The following is a 21,204-nucleotide window of genomic DNA, read 5'->3' as shown; positions in this document are numbered from 1 at the left end:
CAGGCTCTTTGAACCACACAGGGCAGGGCAACCTATGTGCTGAAGGATGGAATCCAGATTGAGACATTTCCTAGAAAGCTTTAAAACCTCCCTGCCCCTTCCCACCCCAGTGTAAGCATTACCTGCCCCTTAGGCAATTTGAGAAACGTAGGAAAGATTAAGGAAGAAGATAAAAAGAATTCATGATCTCCTCTCTTTCAATTATAACTCTAAGCAGATAAAGTAGGGGGTCCCCAGAGAAAGGGATGGTTTGGGATGGTTTTCTTCACATGAGAGAAGCCTTTTTTGGCCTGCCTTGGTCATTTTGTGATCTAAGCCTCGCCCCAGTGCTTACCCTTGAACAGGTCTCAGTAATTACTGATCCTTTTTTTTTTTTTTTTCCTTTGCCTTTTTGCCTTTTTCTAGGGCCACTTCCACAGCATGTGGAGGTTCCCAGGCTAGGGGTCGAATCAGAGCTGCAGCCGCTGGCCTACACCAGAGCCACAGCAATGCAGGATCCGAGCTGCGTCTTCAACCTACACCACAGCTCACGGTAACGCCAGATCCTTAACCTACTGAGCAAGGCCAGGGATCGAACCCACAACCTCATGGTTCCTAGTCAGATTCATTAACCACTGCGCCACGACGGGAACTCCAATAATTAATGGTCTTAAGGGAACAAAAAAATTCGGGAACAAATGATTATTTTCAAGCGAGAGAAGTAACAATAGCAAAGATACTATATCAGTGGTAAAGACTCCTGGTTCTGTTTCAATGGTAAAGGTCAGCCTGAAGCGCCCAACCTCCAGAGCAACTGGAACCTAAGGGATGAGGATATTGACCTTCTCTGACCCTCCTGACGCCCATCCCTTAGCCTCTGTCGGGCTCAAGCCTCTTTATGAATATGCATGGACCCTTTGTTTAAAACTTGCCCCAAAGGATGGGAGTTCCTGCTGTGGCTGAGTGGCTCAATGGGTTACGAACCTGACTAGTATCCCCAAAGATTCGGGTTCGATCCCTGGCCCCCCCTCAGTAGGTTAAGGATCCGGTGTTGTCATGAACTGTGGGTAGGTCACAGACACAGCCCTGATCTGACATTGCTGTGGCAACTGCGGTTCCGATTTGACCCCTAGCCTGGGAACTTCCATTTGCTGCAGATGTAGCCCTAAAAAGCAAACAAACAAACAAACAAACAGACAGACAAAAACTCTTCAACTTCCGGGAGTTCCTGTTGCGGCGTTGCAGAAACAAATCAGACTAGTGTCCATGGGAATGCAGGTTCAATCCCTGGCATCGTTCAGTGCGTTAAGGATCCAGTGTTGCCGTGAGCCTTGGTGTAGGTCGCACAAGGTTTGGATCCCTAGTTGCTGTGGCTGTGGTGTGGGCCGGCAGCTGTAGCTCCTATCCGACCCCTAGCCTGGGAACTTCCATATGCCATGGGTACAGCCCTAAAAAGCAAAAAGCAAAAAAAGCCCAAACAAACATTCCTCGCAGCTTCCCCAAGAAGGAGGGAAGCAACCTCCCTCCCCCCAAATAACCAAATGAAACATAAAAAAAAAAAAAAGAAACCAACAAGCAAACAAAAAACTTCCCCAATATTGCTGTTTGGGGAGATGTTGCTTTAGGAAAGGTCCCCAGTGTTCTCCTTACTTGCTTCAAGTCATAAATCCTTCCTTCTCTCATTCTTTGGCTTGATTGTGTCTTTTGGCTCCAACCCATGAAGAGGCGAGTCCAGTTTTCAGGTAACATAACCACGGCTAATATGCTGGTGTGTTTCTTTGCAGCATTTAATATATATGCATTTTTATCTAGATAATTTTATATCCTCTTTACAGTTAAACTAAACAGTTTAAATATAATTTGTAATGATTATATAACATTACATCATATCTGTGTTTGTGTTGCATGTATTCATATGTTGAACTGAAATAAATAACAGCAATGTTAATAGTACTATAGTAATACGGTATTTTACTAAGGCTCAGATACTGTTCTAAGTGCTTTAAATTTATGAAATCTTTTTTTTTTAATATATTTTTTTTATTTTCCCACTGTACAGCAAGGGGGTCAGGTTATCCTTATATGTATACATTACAATTACATTTTTTCCCCCACCCTTTCTTCTGTTGCAACATGAGTATCTAGACAAAGTTCTCAATGCTATTCAGTAGGACCTCCTTGTAAATCTATTCTAAGTTGTGTCTGATAAGCCCAAGCTCCCGATCCCTCCCACCCCCTCCCCCTCCCATCAGGCAGCCACAAGTCTCTTCTCCAAGTCCATGATTTTCTTTTCTGAGGAGATGTTCATTTGTGCTGGATATTAGATTCCAGTTCTAAGTGATATCATATGGTATTTGTCTTTGTCTTTCTGGCTCATTTCACTCAGTATGAGATTCTCTAGTTCCCTCCATGTTGCTGCAAATGGCATTATGTCATTCTTTTTTATGGCTGAGTAGTATTCCATTGTGTATATATACCACATCTTCTGAATCCAATCATCTGTCGATGGACATTTGGGTTGTTTCCATGTCCTGGCTATTGTGAATAGTGCTGCAATGAACATGCGGGTGCACGTGTCTCTAAATTTATGAAATCTTTTAATCTCTCTCTCTCTCTCTTTTTTTTTTTTTTTGTCTTTCTGTCTTTTTGCCTTTTCCAGGGCCTCTTCCGAAGCATATGGAGGTTCCCAGGCTAGGGGTCGAATCGGAGATGTAGCTGCCGGTCTACGCCAGGGCCATAGCAATGCGGGATCCGAGCTGCATCTGCAACCTACACCACAGCTCACGGCAACACCGGATCCTTAACCCACAAGCAAGGCCAGGGATCGAACCCGCAACCCCATGGTTCCTAGTCGGATTTGTTAACCACTGAGCCTGTAATCTTTTAATCTTTAAAACAACTCTAGGAGTTCCCATCATGGCTCGGTGGTTAACGAATCCGACTAGGAACCATGAGGTTGGGGGTTCGATCCCTGGCCTCGTTCAGTGGGTTAAGGATCCGGCATTGCCATGAGCTGTGGTATAGGTCACAGATGTAGCTTGGATCTGGCATTGCTGTGGCTCTGGCATGGCAGGTGGCCACAGCTCAGATTCAACCCCTAGCCTAGGAACCTCCATATGCCATGGGTGTGGCCTTAAAAAGACAAAATAAATAAATAAATAAATAAAATAAAAATGAAAAGAAAACAATTCTATGAGATATTATTATTTTCCCACTTTACAGATGAAGAAGCTGAGGCATAGAGTTTCACTTGCCCCAAATCACCCAAATTCTAAGTGGTGGGGCAGGAATTTCTCTCTCTTCTGAAGTTGGTTTTGATAGTTCACATTTATTAAATGGTATTGGAATAATTTCACATCTAGGAATTTATTCTATAGAAATAGTCATATACAAAGTGACATAAGTATAAAATTGTGAACTGCAGTATTATTTGAGATAGCAAAAGATAGATCCAAACATTTTCAGTAGAAGACTTGTCGGAGTTCCTGTTGTGGATCAGTGGTAACAAACCCGACTTGTACCCATGAGGACTTGGGTTCGATCCCTGGCCTCACTCAGTGGGTTAAGGGTCTGGTGTTGCCATGAGCTGTGGTGCAGGCTGGTAGCTACAGCTCTGATTTGACCCCTAGCCTGGGAACTTCCACGTGCCACAGGTGCAGCCCTGTTTTTTAGACAGAAACAAACAAACAAACAAACAAAAAGACGATGACTTGTCAAATAAATTTCGATATGTCTATTTTGTGTATTTTGGACTACTCTGGGGGCTGGGGGTGTATGTTGCTCAGTGGCAGAGTGCATGCTTAGCATGCACAAGCAACTCCAACCTGGAGAGCTCTGTGGAATGTTAGAAAAAAATAAGGCAGCTCTACATAGGCTAATATGGGATGACAGTCAAAGTGTGAAAACAGCGAGGAAAAAGGTAAAGATAGACGTAATTCTACATACGTAATAAAATGGTTTTTAAAAAAAAAAAGCGCCTCTGGAAAGAGGACTGGGATACAAAGAAGACATTGTGTGCTTTTAAAAATATTGATTAGAGTTCCCATCGACTAGTATCCATGAGGAAGCAGGTTCGGTCCCTGGCCCCATTCAGTGCCTTAAGGATCCAGCGTTGCCGTGAGCTGTGGTATAGTTTGCAGCTGCTGTGGCTGTGGTGTAGGCTGGCCGCTAGAGCTCCAATTCGACCCCTAGCCTGGGAACTTACATATGCCATGGGTGTGGCCCTAAAAAGACAAATAAATAAATAAATAAATAAATAAATAAAAATATTGATTTAAAAAAAACCCTATGAAATGTTTAACTTTCCCAAAGAATATTTTTTCTTTAAATAAAGCATCATTGGGGAGGGAAAGAGTTATATAAATTAGCACCTGGAAGTGACAGGGTCAAGGTTTGTGGTCGTCAGCCTGGTTGTTTTTAAGCAGCTGGCGGGAAGCCTGGGGTCTGTTCACATGCTGCAGGGATAACATCGGTAGAAGGAAAAGGCCCCTGGAGCCAGTTCTCTGGGGAGTGAATTCCGGATGAGGCCGGAGTCCCTAGCTTTGGCCAGGAGCAGACACACCACCTTCCTGGAGCATGATGAGATAAGGGGAGGAGTGGTCTCTAGAAAGATGCAACTTCGGGCACAGGGAGGGGTTCAGGGAGCTCCCACCTCATCACCTCCATTTTCTCTGGAAAATGTGAAATAAGTTATCTGCGGCTCATGAGGGAGGGGCATGAGGAGAGGGGTTAAAATTTAAAGCAGGTTGTGAAGGAGTTCCTGTCATGGTTAACAAATCCAACTAGGAACCATGAGGTTGCATGTTTGATCCCTGGCCTTGCTCAGTGGGTTAAAGATCTGGAGTTGCCGTGAGCTGTGGTGTAGGTTGGAGACACGGCTCGGATCTGGCGTTGCTGTGGCTGTGGCTTAGGCTGGTGGCTACCCCTCTGATGAGACCCCTAGCCTGGGAACCTCCATATGCCACGGGTGCGGCCCTAGAAAAGACAAAATAAATAAAATAAAATAAAATAAAGCAGCTTGTGAAGGCTCAGAAGGTACCTGTGAGCAGCTCTGTGGGCCTCTCCAACCTTCAGTGAAGGCAAACTGCGTGGCTGAGTTTTCTCTAGCAGTTTTCAGCAACCTGAGACACTGGGCTGAGGGCCAGCAGCAAGAAAAGAGCAAGGGGGCTGGCGGACTGGAGGTATGAGAATGGATGAGGTCTGAGGCCCTGAGGCCACGTGGAGAGTGGGTGAGCAGTTGTCCTGTTTGTCTCCCTGGTGGATTGGGACCCCTTTTCACTCTCAGGGCAGGAAGCCCCATCCCATCCCAGGCCTCCTTATCAGACTCCCCAACAGAGTGACTGATCGCGAGCTACCCCCACAGAATGTTTCCTCAATTATGCACTGACCCTGCAAAAATAAACACAAACAAACAAATCCCAAGACTTTCACTTTATTAAAGCTGTAAGGATTTTTTTTTTTAAATCCCTAATGGCAGTATCCATTATCCAACTTATTTACCTAATTTGTTCATCAGACTTCTTTGCCATTTTCAAACATGAAAACCATACTAACAGATACTGAAGATCTATGTTTTTAAATATTCTCCAGGCTATCATTACAGTGGCAAATAATGTGCAGGACTCCAAGTACCCTTTTGGCTTTCCTAAAAACATTTTCATCACCATGCCTAATATTCCACTCTTTTTTTTTTTTTGCCACATCCACGATGTGTGGAAATTCTGGGGCCAGGGATCCAACCTGCACCGAGGCGGTGACAACACCAGACCCTGAACCAGAGAACTCCCAATACTCCGCTCTTTAATGATTCATTGCTGCCTACCTCTCCCTCAAAGTGTATGTGTGTGTAGTGTGTGTGTGTGTGTGTGTGTATGTTTGTGTGGAGGTGGTATGAGAGGAGGCTTCTGCAGAGGGAGGGGAGGACATGCCCCTGGGGGGCACTTTGGGACTGACTCCTCGGTATTGGTGGTCTGCAGCTTAGAGGTGCCAGCAGGCACTCAGTTTGTGAGGAGCGAAGAGGGAAGGCTCTTCGAGGTGATGGGGACAGCAATGCCGTGTCTTTTGTAATTGAAGAGGGGCTCCCTTCCTCTCCTCCAGCCTCTACTGCACACCCTGCTCTGGTTTTCTCTCACCTCCATGAGTATAAGAGCTTACTGTAGACCCAGAGAAACTCTCATGTGTTCGGCTATTCATCCAACAGTGTTTTAGCAGCTGCTGCAAGCCAGTCCTGGAGTAGGAGGGGGAGGGGAGTGGTGCCCCAGTCCTGGACACTCCCGAGGTGGCCTGCAGACCCATGCCTCCAGCTCCAGATGGTTCATGGTCCCACAAATGCCTTTGGATAGTATTATTTGAATACCAGGATTAGAAACTCACTCCTGAACCATGAGCGAATGAGAGACGGCAGTGCCCTCCAGGGACCTGGCAAAGTGCACGTGCCAGGCAGCACGTAGCTGCTAGGGCAGGATGGAGGCGTTGCTATGGAAACTGCCCAGGCAGCCTTTCCTCTCCCAACCTCTAGGTTCCTTTCTTTGTAGTCATTTACTCCAAGGAAACACAGTGCATAGTTGTCTCTCCTCCTTTTCCTCATCTCTGGGAAGCTACAGAGTTGGGGAGGAGCTGTTGGCAAAAGGGGTGGTGAGAGGTTGAGTGGAGGCTTGGGGTGGGGGTGGGGGGTTGGAAAACAGTTGTGGAGGGGGAGAGAGGTGCTCCCTGCAGATCAGTGGGACAGTGACCTGCGCCAGGCTCACAGCTTTGTGGCTGTGGCTGGAAAAGGCCCCCCCAACAAGCGATCACATTACATCAGGCCCCCTGCGGCCGCCCCTTTCCCTGCCCCCACAGTCTGAGCCGCATTTAGGAACAAGCCAGGCAGAGCAGGATTGCTGTGATTAAGCCTTGCTCAGTTTCCCAGAAGCCAGGCACAAGGGTCCAGGGCCTCTGAGAAAGAGCAGTCATAGTTGAGAGAGCAGTGGGATTGGAGTCATGAGGCCTGCATTCTGGCCCTCATCCTGGTAGAGTGTGACAATGTTAAGTCATTTCCATCCTGCCTGGCGGTTTGCTCATTTGGGAAATGAGAGCACTGGAATAGAGCAATGATTCCAAAGTGTGGTATCAAAACCAGCTGAGAATTGCTACCAAGAAATGCAGATTTCTAGGTGCAACTCCAGGAATGCCTATTAACTATGTCGGGGTTGGGTCCTGGGAACCTGTATTAAGATGAGTGTAAATTCGAATCATGTGGAGAGTCTGTTGATACACCTGAGATTATTTAAGAGTCACCTTGGGAACGGTCACACCAGCACTGTGAATCCCTGAATTAGAGGCTAATGTCAAGGATCCTCGAATAACTGCAGAGAGTCTCTATACTAAGAGCACGTTACCTGCTTAGTCCCAGACCTTTAAGGCCGTGATGCTTCTTACCTCATTACATAGTTTCTTTTTAGTTTTTCTTTCTTCTTCTTCTTTTTTTTTTTTTTTTTTTTGCTTTTTTAGGGTCGCACCTGCTGCATATGGAGGGTCCCGGGCTAGGGGTCCAATAGGAACCACAGCTGCCAGCCTACACCACGGCCACAGCAACACCAGATCCAAGCCGCATCTGTGAACTACATCACAACTCACGGCAACGCTGGATCCTTAACCCACTGAGCAAGGCCAGGGATGGAACCTGCGTCCTCATGGATGCTAGTCAGATTCATTTCCTCTGAGCCGTGATGGGAACTCCCATGGTTTCTTTTAGTGCAAGGAAATATGACCACCACTGAGACCCTCTTAGGCGGGCCTAACTTGAAGGATATTCTTTGGCATCAGGAATGGACAAGCACTCATCCAGTCTCTCCCAGAAGACTATCAGCTGGTACACCCCTGCTGCAAGAGGTGAAGGGCAAAGAATAGAATTCCTAATACTTTCTGGAAATTTTCCTTCCTTCACTTTAGTAAGTCAGTTCCCTCTGGGTCTTTCCTGACTCTTCAATTTTTCTTTTATTTAATCATCAAATATTGATCAGAGGCATATTTGCCCCTAGATTCTGGGCCGGGCACTGGGGACACCATGAAGGACAGGATTACATCAAGTATAATGTGATGCCACGAGAGCAAGGGGCTCAGCCCATGCTGGCCTCCAGTATCTGCTTGCCCTCTTCCTGCCTCTAGGTATGGGCATTGTCCAAAGCCCACTTTTACACAGATATAAAATGGCACTTAGTGGCAGAGGGATGGAGAAGAACAAGGTTGGTGATGACCAGCACGCTAGATAGACAGGAACAGAAGGTGGCCCTGGCAGGAAAAATTGCATAGTTGGGGAGGTCAATCAGCAACAAGAAGATACAAAGAGATTGAAAGAGATGGATACCCTGGTAGGCAGGCAGAAAGTAGACATGAGTGTATTCCACGAACCCAGCAGTGATCATGTGGACTTAGCCTCAGGGTCCTAGGGCATGGCTAGGGTGGTACCATGTCCAGGGAACTTGGGAGACTGAACAGGAGTCAAGTATCAACAAAGATATGGATTGTCACAAAGAGAGTGGCGCACATTTTCCGGGTCTCAAGACCGAAGAGGAATATCTCCTGGGGTCCTCAGGAATAGTTCCTTAATAGTGCCTTGGAACAATTCAATGAAAACCATGTTAGGAGGGGTTAAAACAAAGCAGACCTGCCATGAACTCCAGGCTCTCTTTGTTCCATCCAGACCAGGCGCAGAAGACAATTTCTGAACATCACATCTATTTTTTTTTTTTGTCTTTTTATCTTTTCTATGGCCACTCACACGGCATATGGAGATTCCCAGGCTAGGGGTCTAATCGGAGCTGTAGCCACCGGCCTACGCCAGAGCCACAGCAACATAGGATCCGAGCTGTGTCTGCGACCTACACCACAGCTCACGGCAACCTGGATCCTTAACCCACCGAGCAAGGCCAGGGATCGAACCCGAAACCTCATATTTCCTTGTCGGATTTGTTAACCACTGCGCCAGGATGGGAAGTCCTAAACATCACATCTAAATGAATGGATGATTTGCATACCCTTCAGGCCAGGGACTGACAAACTTTTTTCGTAAAGGGCCAGAGAGTAAATGTTTTAGACTTGAGGGCTGTTGGGTCCCTGTCTCAAGTCCTCGACACCATCATAGGGTAAAAGCAGCTATAGAGAATCTGTGAATAATTGAGTGTGGCTTGGTTCTAACAAAATTTTATTATGGAACACTAAAACGTGCGTTTCTTATGTCACAAAATATTCTTACTAGTTAGATTTAAATGTGTAAAAACCATTCTTAGCTTGTAGACTGTAGCTCTACAAAAGCAGACAGCAGGCTGATCTGGCCTGTGTGCCGTGATTTGCCAACCTCTGCTTAGATATTCCTCCCTAAGGAGTAATTTTTAAAATTTTATTCAAGTATGGCTGATTTATAGTGTTAATTTCTGCTGTACAGTAAAGCGATTCAGTTGTACATATATATATACACTCTTTTTAAAATATGTCCTTTCCACTATGGTTTATCATAGGACATGAATATATTTCTCTGTGCTATACAGTAGAACCTTGTTTATTCATCTTGTACAAAATAGCTTACATCTGCTAACCTCAACCTCCCACTCCATCCCTCTCACGATCCACTCCCTCTTGGCAACTACAAGTCTGTTCTCTGTGTCCAAGAGTGTGTTTCTGTTTTGTAGGTAGGTTCATTTTTATCATATTTTAGATTCCACAGAAAAGTGATATGATATGGTATTTGTCTTTCTCTTTCTGACTGGCTTTGCTTAGTATGATCATCTTTAGTTGCATCCATGTTGCTGCACATGGCATTATTTCATTCTTTTTATAGCTGAGTAGTATTCCATTTTATATATGGGCCACATCCTCTCATAAACAGTACATTTTGATTTATTATTATTATTTTCTGGCCGCACCACAGCCTATGGAAATTACCGGGTCAGGGACTGAATCTGAGCCGCGTCTGCAACTTACACCCCAGTTACAGCAATGCCAGATCCTTAACCCACAGTGCCACAGCGGGACTGCCAGTAATTTTTAAAATTGGTTAAGACAGCATGAGGTCAGAGGTTTGGACAACACTAGCTACAGTTACAGACAAGCTTCAAAATCTCAGTGGCTTACTATGAGTGCATAGAGAGTGTTCTAACAATTGGTGCTAATGGGTGGGTGGCCTTCCTCTGAAGGGTGACTCAGCTCTATGTACCTTGTGGCTCCACTGCTAGTCAGCAGATGGGGGAACATAAGGTGATGGCAAGGCTGCTTCTCAATCATATTAGCCCAGAAGTGGCTCATATACATACCGCCGGACCATGTTTAGATGCAAAGGGGTGTTTGGGGTGCATGGTGAGAAAGACAGTAGCTTCCCATGTTGGGTAGTGATGCTCCCCAGGGGAAGAGTGCAAATCTATCAGGGGCTGCTCACTGCCCTGCCACAATGATGTTCTTGGCCATGAACTCGAGTGTTGAGTGAAGCTGAGGAAGGGTGGTTCTGCGAGCCAAGCTGAGTATAAAGAGGACATTCTTCTATGAAAGTTAAAGATACTGATCAGGCCACATGGCTGATGTGCATGGAAGGCCGAGACTCCTTCTGGGTGTGCTCAGTACAAGCTCTAACATGCAGGTGGTGGAAGTCTCAACATTCTTCTCACAAAAGCATGACTGTAACCTCTTTTGTCTGGAAGAGTTTCAAAGTGTTGTAATCAATTATCCAATATGGCCATAAAAATACCATCGACAAAGAACTCAGGGAACCTACAGTATTAAGCAATATAACCTCCTGTTGAACCTTCTAAAATACCATCATCTTAAAATGTACTTCTGGGCAACTCAAGTATTCCTAGCTTTGGAACAGTATACATTTTGGATCAGATAATTCTTTGTTGTGGGGATTGACTGGTGCATTATATAGAATGTTAGTAGCTTCCTTGGCCTCTATGCACTAGATGCCAGTGTCATCCTCTGCCCCCTCCCCTAGTCGTGACAACCATAAGTGTCCCTGGAATCCCGCATTGCTGTGAGCTGTGGTGTAGGTCGCAGATGAGGCTTGGATCTGGCATTGCTGTGGTGTAGGCCAGCAGCTGTAGCTCCATTTCGACCCCTAGCCTGAGAACTTCCATAAGCCATGGGTTCGGCCATAAAAATCAAAAAAAAAAAAAAAAAAAAGAAGAGTGTCCTTGAACATCGCCAGTGTCCCTGGGGGGCAAAATTGCCTTGGTTTGAGAACCACTAAGTAACTGAGTGATAGAAATTATTGGATAAAACTGTTGAAAACTTTAAATAATTTCATTCAGTAAGTTCTATTAGTAAGTTCAGAATTGGTGGTGGTGTGAATATAAATGACAATGTCGAGTCTAGAGTTGGTCTTGGGTCAGGCTTTTTTTTGGCCACATCTAAGCATGTAGAAGTTCCTGGGCCAAGGACTGAACATGTGCCACAGCTGTAGCCAGAGGTACAGCAGTGACAATGCCAGATCCTTAACCCACTGAGCCACCAGGGAACTCATTGAGTCACACTTTCTGACGACTATTAAGAATTGGGCTATTGGGAGTTCCCATTGTGGTGCAGCAGAAATGAATCTGACTAGTATTCCTGAGGATGGGGGTTTGATCCCTGACCTTTCTTAGTGGGTCGGGGATCCAGCATTGCCTTGACCTGTGGTGTAGGTCACAGATGAGGCTCGGATTCTGTGTTGCTGTAGCTGTGGCGCAGGCCAGCAGCTGTAGCTCTGATTTGACCCCTAGCCTGGGAACCTCCATATGCCCTGGTGCAGCCCTAAAAAGTAAAAAAAAAAAAAAAAAAAAGTGTTAAGACCTCTCTTGGTAAAAGATGACACTGGATCAGCAGCACAGTCAAGAATGGCTGCCTTCAGTACATTCCTTTCATTTCTCAGTAGCAAGAGGTCATTCAGCTAAACATTCCAAAGTGGTTTCATGTCAATACATTTAAAATATGTAAAAGCAAGGGAATGAGGTTGGGGCTAAAATATAGCAGAAGAAATTTTCTTGGAACTATTCTCCCATTTATCAGGTTGTTTCTACCAACCCTGACCCTGGAGGTGGCTCTAGGTCACAGGTTCCAAACATATGAATACCAGTCAGAGTCCCTGACCTTTATGATTTTCTGGCTATAGTCTCAAAGGCCAAGGTACAATAAATAAAGGCTGAAAACTGCATTGGTTTATGAGCATGTGCTCTACAAGGTGATGGAGAATGCGCTTAGCCTTGTGGCTGAAGCAAAACAGCAAATTGTTAGTTAGCTTTGTCATTATTATTGCTATTATTACTATTATAACAATGGGCAATTGCAGAGTGGCTTTGCTGAAAGTTGTGCAGGCTGGTAGTGTAGAATCTCTCCCTAATTTATAGTTCATTAAAGAGCAAATTAGAGCAGAATACAATCCAGACTCCTTAATATGGACTTCAAGACCCCAAGTTCTCCAGCCCTGATTAAATCTAAGCCTATCTTGCCCCGCCCTTCTCCTGGCTCACCAAACTTCTTGTTTTTTTTTTTTTTTTTTTTTTTAAGGCCACATTTGTGGCATATGGAATTTCCCAGGCTAGGGGTTGAATCAGAGCCACAGCTGCCAGCCTATGCCACAGGCATAGCAACACCAGATCCGAGCTGTAACTGCGATCTGTTTCGCAGCTTGCGACAACAGTGGATACTTAACCCACTGAAAAAGGCCAGGGATCAAACCCACATTTTCATGGATACTAGTTGGGATCATTTTCACTGAGCTACAACAGGAACCCCCCAAATCCTTGGATTTTTAAAGTTCCCCCCACCTCTGGTGATTTGGCTTCAATAGGTCCAGGTATGGGTATTTTTAGAGTCCCCCACTGGTTCTGATGGGGCGACAGATTCCCAAGTTGTGGCTACATGTGGTGCCTGGCTCAAACCTCACCCAACTCAAAAGCCAGCTAATTGGAGTTCCCGTTGTGGCTCAGTGGTTAGGGAATTCAACTAGGAACCATGAGGTTGCGAGTTCGATCCCTGGCCTTGTACAGTGGGTTGAGGATCTGGTGTTGCCATGAGCTGTGGTGTAGGTCATAGACACGGCTCGGACCCTGTGTTGCTGTGGCTCTGGAGTAGGCCGGCGGCTACAGCTCCGATTAGACCCCTAGCCTAGGAACCTCCATATGCCGCAGGTGTGGACCTAGAAAAGCCAAAAAAAAAAAAAAAAAAGTCAGCTAATTGCCAAGTGAAGTAAATAGCAGGGGCTCCATGGAGTTCCCTGGTGGAGCAGTGGGATAAGGATCCAGCATTGTCACTGCAGCTGCTCAGATGCCACTGCTGTGGCATGGGTTTGATTCCTGACCTAGAAACTTCCACATGCCTCTGGTGCAGCAAAAAAAAAAAAAAAAAAAAAGGCACAGGGCCTCTATGAAGGGAGGACGTGTGTGTGTGTGTGTGTGTGTGTGTGTGTTTGTTGGGGTGGGGGAGCAGTGAGCTCAAGGCCTCAGCTTAGAGCCAGACACTCTGGAGAAGGAGTGGAGTCTCTTGGCAGGGTTGGTGGGGGAGGCGAGTGATATTGGTGCCTAAATTAAAACTTCCCTATTGTCAAAATTCCCTTCAAAGTCCTGCCTCTGCCCATACAGTACCATATTCAGGATCTGAATAGCCCACTCTGCTTAGGAATTCATTTGCACACTAGCATTTAATACTCAAGAGCCACTAATGAAGGTGGTACCTTCTTGCAAATGTAATGAATACCACAGAACTCTATACTTAAAAGTGATAAATTTTATGTTATATGCATTTTACCACCTTCTGCCCCCCCCACAAAAAAGAATCACTGAGCTGAACTGGAGGACATAATAAAAGGCATATCTATATGTGGATGTGGGACATTTAAATAATTCCCTTTAACCTCCAAAAGGAGGATGGGTGGTGAATTTCAAAAAGAGTTCTTGCTTGTCTGCATGCGTTATTTCTGACCTTTTTATTGTTGAACTTTTTATGATGTAAATTTAAAAACACACTTAAAAAGTGGAGAGAATGGAACAATGGACCCCCTTTGAATCCAGGACCCAGCCTAGACAACCATCGGCTTTTGCTGTTCATGTTTATATAGCGCTCCAGCTGTTCTTTTCTTTCTTCTTCTTTTTTTTTGGGGGGGGAGGGAATATTTTGAAGCACATCATAGGCATCTTCACAGTTCATCCAGAAATACTTCTTCAATTTTCCTATTCTGTTTTAACATTAAATTTTCATAGCTGAAATCTCATTAAGAGATTCATTTGCTGGGATTTCCCTGGTGGTCTGATGGTTAGGACCTGGTGCTTTCATCTTCGTGGCCCAGGCTCAATTCCTGGTCTGGGAACTGAGATTGCACATCGAGCTGCTGCAAGCTGCTGTCAAAATAAAAAAAATTTAATTTGATACTGTAAGGATTAAATAAAATAAGGAGATTAGGTTCAAAAGTCAGCTCAGTTTCTAAACTCGTATTTGATTTCTCACTCCATGTGAAACATGGTCTGACCTTCAAAAACTTTACTCTCTACCTGAAAAACCCATTGATATAATAAAATAAGATTATGCAGAATTAAAGGCTACAATCACCAAACCACAAGTGTCAGAGGGCAGCCCGTGTAAATTCTATCACAAGACCTGGATCAGCAGTTTAGGAGTTCATGAGAAGGGGGCTGGCTCTCTGAGCCAAGCAATTGGAGAGGTCAAGATAAGAAGATACGGGATCGGCGGTGTCTTGGGAGGGCTGGGATGAAGATTCCATCCCCAGCCTGGCAGTGGGTTAAGGATCAGGTGTTGCCACAGCTGTGGCTTAGGGCACAACTGCAGCTCCCATCTGATCCCTGGCTTGGGAGCGCCATATGCCACGGGGCAGCCAAAAAAGAAAAAGAAAAAAAAAAAAGAAGAAGATACCAAGAATGAGTCTGAAATTGATGATCTCTTGTCTTGGCATTGAGTGTTTGATATCCCTCACAAGATCATTTGCAACTGGCCAGATTTAGAGATCTAGGCTGCCAATCTTTTGCTTTCAAATCCTTTGCCCTATATGACCCCTTAATTTCTCCCATAACTTTCCTATACAACTAGTTCCTACCACAAAGTCTCTATTCAATTCTCTCCTTGGGCGTGTGTGTCACATCTACTCTCTGCCTTTCCTACCCCAGCACCTTCAAGACTCTGCTTTCACTGGGCGCAGGGAAAGTATTGTCCCATCAGCCTTTCTCCAGTTTCCTGTGCCATTAGTGGGGCTGTGGTGGAGCCCACCGCTGCTTTCTGTAACTAGCAAACTTGTACTTGCTTTCTGGACTTGAACTAGCCTTGGACCCGGAGAACTTGAGGACCAAATCCATTAGGCGGTGAAGGTAGGACTCTAGTGACTAAAAAGCTGTGGGTAGAGGAAGGAAGGAAAAAAAAAAAGAAGGGAAGAATTAGGAGTGTAGCAGAGGAATTCTCGTTGTGCCATAGCAGAAAGGAATCTGACTAGGAACCATGAGGTTGAAGGTTTGATCCCTGGCCTCGCTCAGTGGGTTAAGGATCTAGCGTTGCCGTGAGCTGTGGTATAGGTTGCAGACAAGGCTCTGATCCTGAGTTGCTGTGGCTGTGGTGTAGGCTGGCAGCTGTAGCTCTGATTCAACCCCTAGCCTGGGAAAACTCCATATGCTGCAAGTGCGCCCCTAAAAAGAAAAAAGAAAAAAGAAAAAAAAAAGGAGTGTAGTCTGGTGACAGTGGCAGAGATGCAGTGCTCAGAGGGTCGGAATACAATCCTAAAGGAAGTGAGGGAGGAAGCCATATATATATATATATGTCTGGGGGAAGATAATTTCTGGGGGAAGATAATATCAGGCAGCAAGGAAACAGCAAGTGCAAAGGTCCTGAGGCAGAGCAGCGAGTTAACGAATCCGACTAGGAACCATGAGGTTGCAGGTTCGATCCCTGCCCTTGCTCAGTGGGTTGACAATCCGGCGTTGCTGTGAGCTGTGGTGTAGGTTGCAGACATGGCTCGGATCCCAAGTTGCTGTGGCTCTGGCATGGGCTGGCAGCTACAGCTCTGATTGGACCCCTAGCCTGGGAACCTCCATATGCCGCAGGAGTGGCCCAAGAAATGGCAAAGGGACAAAAAAAAAAGAAAAGAAAAAGAAAAAAAGTCTGCACTGAGTGGTTTTTTTTTTTTTTAAGTAAATTTTATTGGCATATAGTTGACTTACAAAGGTGTGTTAGTTTTAGGTGTACAACAAAGGAAGTCAGTTGTGCATATGCATATATCCATTTCTTTTCAGATTTTCCCATATAGGTTATTACACAGTATTAAATAATTTACCCTGTGCTATCCAGGAGGTCACTGTTACCTATTTCATAGATACTGTGTGTATATATCAATCCCAAACCCCTAATATAACCTTCTTCCTCCCCGTTTCCCCTAAACTGAGTCTTTTTTTGAAATGGCCACACCTACTTCATTTGGAAGTTCTCTTCCTGGGCCAGGGATCAAATCCTTTGCTCCGCAGTGATATCAGCTGCTGCCGTCTGATTCTTAAACCTCTGTGCCACAGTGGGAACTCCTGAACTGACCTTTTTTTTTTGTCTTTTCTAGGGCCGCTTCCACAGCATATGGAGGTTCCCAGGCTAGGGGTCTAATCGGAGCTGTAGCTGCTGGCCTAGGCCAGGGCCACAGCAACCCCAGATCCAAGCCACATCTGCAACCTACACCACAGCTCACAGCAACGCTGGATCCTTAACCCACTGAGCAAGGGCAGGGATCAAACCTGCAACCTCATGGTTCCTAGTTGGATTTGTTAACCACTGCGCCATGAAAGGAACTCCTGAACTGAGTCTTAAGGGACTGAAATCAAGGTGTTGGCAGGGCTGATTCTTTCTGGACCATCCATTCCTTGCCACTTTCAGCTTCTAGAGGCTGTTGGCATTCCTTGGCTTGTGGCTACATCACTCCAAATGCTGCTTCTATTGTTGTCACATCTTTTTCTGACTCTAGCACTCCTATCTCCCTCTTATAAGATTGCCTGTGAGAGTTCCCATTGTGGCTCAGTGGTAATGAACCTGACTAGGATCCACGAGGATGCATGTTCGATCCCTGACCTTGCTCAATGGGTTAAGGATCCAGTGTAAGCTGTAGCGTAGGTCCCAGGTGTGGCTTGGATCCCACGTTGCTGTGGCTGTGGTGCAGGCTGGCAGTTACAGTTCTGATTTGACCCCTAGCCCAGGAACTTCCATATGCCAAGGGTGTGGTCCTAAAACAGACAAAAAAAAAAAAGTTTCTAAATTTAGGAGTTCCTATTGTGGCTCAGCAGAAGGAAATCTGACCGTATCCATGAGGATGTGGGTTCCCTGACCACGCTCAGAGGGTTAAGGATCTGGCATTGCTGTGAACTGTGGTGTAGGTCGCAGACTCAGTTCAGATCCTGCGTTGCTGTGGCTGTGGTTGGTGGCTACAGCTCTAAATCAACCCCTAGTCTGGGAAACTCCATATGCCATGGGTGCAGCCCTAAGAAGACAAAAAAAAAAAAAAAAGATTCTGAATTTCGGCATATTGGCAACATCCCTTTTACCGCGTAAAGTAATATATTTGTAGGTTCTGGGAAGTAAGATGTGACATCTTTGGGGGGCTCCTACTCAGCCTACTGCATGAAACCATTAGAGCAGTGACACAATTTAACATACACCTTAATTGTAATTATGGCTGTTGTTTTGAAAATAGTTTTGGGGGGGTGAAGAATGGAAACAGGAAAATTAGTCAGTATGCCAAAGGCAATCTATTCTTTTTTTTTTTTTTGCTATTTCTTGGGCCGCTCCCGTGGCATATGGAGGTTCCCAGGCTAGGGGTTGAATCGGAGCTGTAGCTGCCAGCCTACGCCAGAGCCACAGCAACGCGGGATCCGAGCCGCGTCTGCAACCTACACCACAGCTCACGGCAACGCCGGATCGTTAACCCACTGAGCAAGGGCAGGGACCGAACCGGCAACCTCATGGTTCCTAGTCGGATTCGTTAACCACTGCCCCACAACGGGAACTCCGGCAATATATTCTTTAACTTCTAAGCCCTTTGTAGGCTGTTCCCACATAAATGAGCATATAACTCTGTTATGGGCTGAACTTTGACCCCAACCCCTAATATCTAATACCTCAAAATGTGACTGTATTTGATGATGGGGCCTGTTAGGATGGGCCCTAATCCATTCTGACTTGTGTCCCTATAAGAGAGAAAATTGGACAAATGAAGAGACAACAGGGATTTACATGCACAAAGAAAAGACCACATGAGGACACAATGAGAAGGTAGCCACCAGCAATGCAAGGAGGGAGGCGTCAGAAGAAACTTGGACTTCCAGCTTCCAGAACTTTCAGAAATAAATTTCTGTTATGAACGAGTTCCTGCTGTGGCACAGTGGGTTAAGGATCTGGTGTTGCTGAAGCTGTGGCATAGGTTGCAGATGTGGTTTGGATTTGATCCTTAGGCTGGGTGCGGCCAAAAAAAAAAAGAAACAACAAAAAATTTTTTTTTGTTAAGCCAGTCTGTGGTGTTTGTTATGGCAGCCCTTGCAAACTGATATGAATTCTAGATGTCTTCCTGAAACTCACATGCAGACTCTCCTCCTGACCCCTCTTTCAACAATTCCTGTCAGAAAAAGATGTCCTACAGTTGGCAGGATATTTCTGAAGTAACCCCACTTATATCCCAAGGGGGACCTCTTAAAACAACTTTTGACTTTTAAGAGACATTGTTCAAAAAATGAAAAGAAAAGTCACAGACTGGGAGAAACTGTTTGCAAAACACATACCTGATGAAGGCTTGTATCCAGACCACATAAACCACCTTATAAGACATGGGCGAAAGATTTGAACAGATACTTCACATTAGAATAAGGTACAGATGACAAATAAGCACATAAAAAGATTATTATCAACTAAGAATATGCAAATTATTATCAACTAAGAATATGCAAATTAAAGCCATAACGAACTACTATTATACTCCTAACCACTAGAGCAGCTTAAAAAAACCTGACAATACCAAGTGTTAACAGGAATGCAGAGCAATAGAAATCTCATACACTACTGGTGGGAATGCAAAATGATACAGCTGTTTGGTAGATTTTTATAACTTTGTTGTTGTTGTTGTTGTCTTTTTAGGGCTGCACCTGTGGCATATGGAATTTCCCAAGCTAGGGGTTGAATCAGAGCCACAGCTGCCGGTCTACACCACAGCTCAAGGCAACACTGGATGCTGGTCAGACTCGTGACTGCTAAGCCACAATGGAAACTCCTCTTTTAGTTTTAAACATACTCTTACCATATAATCCAGCAATGCCACTCAAATATTAAACCAAGAGAAAGAAAAACATTTTACTGCGTGGGAACGTGGGGTTTTTGTTTGTTTGTTTTGTCTTTTTAGGGCCATACCCAAGGCATATGGAAGCTGAATGGGATTGAATTGGAGCTGAGTGTGCTGGCCTATGTCACAGCCACAGCAAGGAGGGATCTGAGCTCATCTGTGACCTACACCACAGCTCAGAGCAACACCAGACCCTTTAACCCACTGGGCGATCCTGCATCCTTATGGATACAAGTCGGGTTCATATCCCCCTGAGCCACAATGGGAACTCCTAGGGAGTTCTCTTGAGGTGCAGCAGGTTGGACCCCTGGCCCAGGAACTTTGGCATACCATGGGCATAGCCAAAAAACCAAAATATTGGTGTTCCTGTTGTGGTGCAGAAGAAATGAATCCGACTGGTATCCATGAGGATGCAGGTTTGATCCCAGGCCTCGCTCAGTGGGTTGAGGATCTGGCGCTGCCGTGAGCTGTGGTGTAGGTAGCAGACGTGGCTCGGATCTGGCGTTGCTGTGGTTGTGGTGTAGGCTGGTAGCTAGCTGTAGCTCCAATTTGACCCCTAGCCTGGGAACCTCCATATGCTGTGGTTGCAGCCATGAAAAAGCAAAAAATAAAAATAAAAAAAAGTTAAAAGTGTGTGTGCACATAGGAGGCTTTGTGTGTGTGTGTCTGTGTGCTTGTCTGTTTGCTGGAAGGAGGCTGAGGGGGAGGGAGTGGGGGCATCTTATAAATGTAAGTAGAACAGTGAAGACAGCATATGAGGTATTTTATCTAATACGCTTGTATAACCTCGGCCCAAAAAACTTTGGGAGAGCTAAGGGCTTGTTGATAACCATTCTCTTTGGCTCCAACTACCTTCTCTACCATTTTTTTCCCTGTGACCCCAAAGCCTCTCCCCCATCAGAGGCTCATCTCTTCTCCTGGCCTTTAGGGACCTTGCCATCATTGTCATCAGCTGTTAGAATACTAACGAGTTGCTTAAATTAAGCCCTTCTTATTATCCACATATAGCAGGCAAAGGAACCGTTTTCTTGGAGTTCCCATCATGGCACAGTGGTTAACGAACCTGACTAGGAACCATGAGGTTGTGGGTTTGATCCCTGGCCTCCCTCAGTGGGTTAAGGATCCGGCATTGCCATGAGTTATGGTATAGGTCTCAGAAGTGGCTCGGATCCTGCATTGCTGTGACTGTGGTGTAGGCCGGCGACTACAGCTCTGATTCGATCCCCAGCCTGGGAACCTCCATATGCCGCGGATGTGGCCCTAGAAAAGACAAAAAAAAAAAAAAGACCAAAAACAAAAAAAAGAAAAAACCAGTTTTCTTGTCCCAGATCCACCCAGTGACTGAGTGGTCAGGTCTCTAGCTCCAGGGTCTCCTGGGCCAAATGGCTTCCATAATATCCCCCTCTGCATCTCCATCCAAGAGTCTGTCTCTGAATATCCTCTTTGGGACCATCCATCAGAGTGAGGAGGAAAATGGGGCCATGGGGGTGACTTGGCAACTGGGCCCGGAGCTGACCTGGAGAGAGTGACTTGGAGGTGAGTGTTTTGAGCTCCCTGCAGTTTCCGCCCCAAGGTATTTGGCTGGGGACAGGGGGTGACAGAGTTGGGGAAGGTACACCACTATAAGAGAAAAAGCTGCTAGAAGTGGCAGACAGTGTGACTGTAATTGTCAGGAGACAACCCGATGAAGCAGATGGCGTCCTGCGGTCCTGGCTGAGACCTGGGTAGAAGACCTCCCCTTTGGGAAGAGCCTGGGGCCGGGAAACCAGGATTTCTGTCTCAACTTCTGTGTTTTAGCCCTTGAGCAAATCACTCATTTGCAGCAAACAACCCAAATAAGACAATATGGTCCAATGTGTTTTGTAAAATGCTGCACAAGAATAAGATATTATTGCAATAATTGGCAAACCTTCATTAGAAGA

Source organism: Phacochoerus africanus, chromosome 5 (genome assembly GCF_016906955.1).
Source record: "Phacochoerus africanus isolate WHEZ1 chromosome 5, ROS_Pafr_v1, whole genome shotgun sequence".
Taxonomy (NCBI): Eukaryota; Metazoa; Chordata; class Mammalia; order Artiodactyla; family Suidae; genus Phacochoerus; species Phacochoerus africanus.
Note: the sequence above shows the minus strand (reverse complement) of the source record.